Genomic DNA, 4,525 nt, shown 5'->3' with positions numbered 1-4,525 from the left:
GCCACATTTTTGACTTGGTTTAGATGAATAAGTTGAGATATTGAGTTATGGTTGAATGATATTGTATTGTGGTTGAATGATGGTGGAATGGTGATGATTGTGGGTTGTTTGTGAATTGAATTGGAGTTGTACGAAATTGGTAATCGCGTAAACATAGCCGTCGTAATGTCCGATTACCCCAGACTGTTTTTGTTCTTAACATTAGGACCCGTGAAAGGTTTTGACCATTGCCATGATTAGATAGTTCATGTTACGAGCTTCGTTTTGATATGTGGTTCATTTGAATCCGATGTACGGTTTAGGAGAAACGACCGTTTTAAGTAACGGCGTTTCGCGACCGAATCATTACCCCTTGCCTTACTTTGAAACCTTGGTTAAGGACTTTAAATGACTAATTGGGGTATGAAACAATTATGTTAAGTGGATTAGGCAGTTGGTAAGGTACTCGCGAAAGAATCGCTTTAAAATTCTTAATGGTTAATTAATTAAAAATGGTGGAGCCAAGGGTACTCGAGCGACTTAAGAGAATCATTAAGCGCAAAGCGAGCGTTAGAGTCTAAATTGGTTAAAGTATAGATTTATAAGTGACCTTGGTTTAATTCCAACTTATATGTTGTTTATAGGTTACCAGACTCGTCCCAAGCCATTTATAACCCCCAGTCGCTCAGACAAGTTTTCTACCCGTTATACTGTTGTGGTGATGTATATATGTATATGCATGATCTTATGATAGATGCATGTTGGTTAATTAGCAAATTTTGCGATATATTGAAGCATGCTGAGATGGTATATATATGCATGTCTGTTTCATAATCTGGTTATCTATCTGTTGATTTGAATGCTTATAAGTTGCATAATACCTATGCTAGAGATAAGCAGTAGTTGCGTATACCCTTAGGATAGGGGACCCAAAGATGAACATTTTCTAAAACCGGGAGTCGATGTTCCCGAGTATATTATATATATATATTTATATATATATATTGATATAGTTCAAAACTATTAATCGAACAAGGTTTATTCGATTGCTTTATTTATTTAATGAATATTATTCTGAATATTCATTCGAGGACTTATGACTCCGCTTATTTATTTAATGAATATTATTCTGAATATTCATTCGAGGACTTATGACTCCGCTTATTTATTTAATGAATATTATTCTGAATATTCATTCGAGGACTTATGACTCCGCTTATTTATTTAATGAATATTACTTTGAATATTCATTCGAGGACTTATGACTCTGTTTATTCTATTTAATGAATATTATTTTGAATATTCATTCGAAGGCTTATGACTCCGTTTATTTTATTAATGAATATTATTTTGAATATTCATTCGAGGACTTATGACTCCGATTATTTACTAATTATTATTCTTTATTTTATTAAAGAATAATGTGTCGATAATCAAACTCACTATGATTATTCAAATAAAGATATTACTTTTGTATAAGTATATCTTTGGATATTTAATATTCATTTCAAGTATAAGTTTTACAACTTCTACTTCAATTATTTTTATAAAGATTATTCTTTATGGGATTATTATTTAAATAATAATATTAGGATATTTTCTTATATATCGGGACTGATTTATTTCATTAAATCAGCATTACTCCAAACACTCTCTAAAGTGTTTTCGAGTCTTCAAAATGATTTTTAAAAGTTAGAGCGGATCCTAAAACTCATTTTTATATTTAAGATCTTCCTTTTAAAGGGGATTTAAATATTCGCTCAAAACCTGAGGGATCCGGCTCTGTGGTGTATTTTATATTCGCAACGAGGTTGCTGCTTTGGTAAATGAATTGATTACTTACCCAACGTTCGGGAAGTAACTCCATCTATTGAGTCGGCATAAGCAACATGGGCTCAGTGGGCGTCCATGAAAGTGTAAGTGGCTCAGTGGGAGTCCATCAAATGCGTAAGTGGCTGAGTGGCAGTCCAGCATATGGTCCTATTGCGGCCAGGGTGATGACCAGTGGGGAATTCGTCCATCTACTAGTAGAAAAGGTTACTTATTGGTATCTTTGCCTGATCAGCAAGATATCAGGTTTATGCCAAGGTTTTCTCCTTTCCAAATTCATTGGATATTGCAACTCTGTTTATAATTTTCATAACAGAGGTTTTCAAGGACTGTATGAAATGTATATATATATAGGTGTATATATATATCGGGACTTAATGAAGTATCTCGTAACTTCATTATTTATAATGATATTTCAAGGATTGAATCTATTCAAGTCTTATCTTGTAGTCTCATCTGGGTGATGAACTTTTGAAACTGATTATAACTTGAACGGTGGTAGTTCAAGTAGTATTCGGATATGCCCGCAAGGGTTGGCTCAGTTGGTTAAAGAGAGGAAAATTGTCCTCTTGGTCACAGGTTCGAATCCCACGGGAGGAGAATATATGATTATGCCTCCTGAGTCAGAGCCTGTCGCTTAAATACGGTTTACCTTGGTTCACGTGGTTTGCAGGCTATTGCGTGAGCCCGTAGGGTTTACCCAGTGCGCACCCGAAGGGTAGCGGCTGCGGGTTACCTACGATAAAAAAAAGTAGTATTCGGATATAAGTATATTGGAGTATCTTGTAACTTCATCTTTTAAACTTATATCTAGTAAATGATTATCTTGTGCATGTCAAAGATTTTCGAAAAAACGTTGAGACAAGGTTAGATATATGAGATCACCTTGCAACGATATTTTATACAGTTATAAACGGGAACTCTGTGTATATTATACATGTCAGAGGATTTCAAAGATTGTGAAAAGTATATATGTATATATACTGAATATTTTACGACTTGGTCGCGTTAAGATATCAGCTTGGTTCATTTCTTCTTGACCAAGACTTTCATGTGTACTATGAGAATGCTCATATATTGTTAATTATTATACATATTATTTTGGTGGGCTTGTTGCTCACCCTTGCTTTCTTCTTTCATCACACAACATCAGATAGACAAGATGAACAGGACCAAGTTCCCAATTCGCGAGCGGATAGGAAACGTTCCGCAGTTTCCTATAGGCGTTGATGTCCCTGTAGCTGAGGTAGGAACTACCAATAGGCTAGGCTTTCAACTCTTGATGTACCAAACTTATGTATCTTTATTAATTGTAATAATGGCAAAGAAATGTAAATTTATTCAGAAACCCTTTTAAGGTGTAATGGCATATAATTGTGGAATAAAATGACTCGTGTTATTTTTGGATATTCATCTCTGAGACTATAACTTATGGTGTGTGTGTTTATTGTGGGGTCACAGTACAGAGTAATTAATTGTTTATTAAGATTGGGTGTTATTAACGGAAATGGAACTCGTGACAACCCGGATCCCCGACCCCGGATTTGGGGTGTTACAAATACAGTTTTAATTCGGTTGCTGATTAATGTTGATATTTAAGTTGTTGTTAAATATCAAAGGTGGTATTAATGCAGATGATTGATGTTGACTTCCCTATTTTAGCGCGGGTAGGTTGTGAGCATCAAAGTTCGTATTAATATCTAATTTGATATGACAGCAAAATAAGTATTAATTTTAAGAGTTCAATTTTGAATAAAGTTTGTGATTCAATCCATAATCATTGCTTCTTGTTATTATTATTTACGATATTTTCGTAAACACTGTTTTACGAGTTTTATTCTCGTCAAGATTCAAAGTATTGCTGAAGCACTTCGCTCAGAAATATCAAAATGATTTTGAATACAATTAAGGAACCAATTCTGGGGTTCCTCAACTAAAATTTTATGATTCAACAATTATGATTTTAAATGCTCTGCTCTAATGCAGATGTCGGTTTTATATCAAAACGACCTTATATTCGCTATAATGATCTTGCGGAGCATTTTTCCGCTCATACTTGCCTGTTTTTAAATTTAACCTCCATGAGGATTAGCTTGCGCTATTTAGCTGCGTAATTCGAGGAAGCAAAGAAGAAGCTTTTGGAAGGTGGTTGGTCCAGGGTTTGCGAACTAGTGTAAGTTTTATTGTACAAAGTTGTTTATATTATATTATATTATAGTTGTGTATTTTATAGTTGGGCCTAGTATACTTCCTTTCGAAGTTATACTAGCGGGTTTAGTTTTGAGATTGAGATTTGTTGAAAAGAGTTTTAAAAGAAAGTGAAAAATTTATTTGTGGAATTTGGATTTCTTGTTTCTAAAACTGTAACCTTAAAAGATCTTGGATTAGTTGGGGTCATTTATGCTAAATATCTTCCGCTGACATTTATTTATTGATTAAACAGGTTGATTTGGATTGAGGTTTCATAGTGACGACCAAATCCCCTGACCCCGGATTTGGGGGCATTACAACTAGGCCTCCGATACTTTGCCTTAATTCTTTGCGTGTCCAACACTTCCCAGTATATTTTGAAATTCCCTTCTTATACCTGGTTATCACTATTTTACTTTAAATTTCCATATATCTTGGCATTTGTTTTTCAATAAATTAAATACTTTATATTGTGAATTCCCCGTGGGATCTCATTTCTTAATCCTGCTACTTATAGCATCCAGGT

This window comes from Apium graveolens, chromosome 1 (genome assembly GCF_009905375.1).
Source record: "Apium graveolens cultivar Ventura chromosome 1, ASM990537v1, whole genome shotgun sequence".
NCBI lineage: Eukaryota > Viridiplantae > Streptophyta > Magnoliopsida > Apiales > Apiaceae > Apium > Apium graveolens.
Note: the sequence above shows the minus strand (reverse complement) of the source record.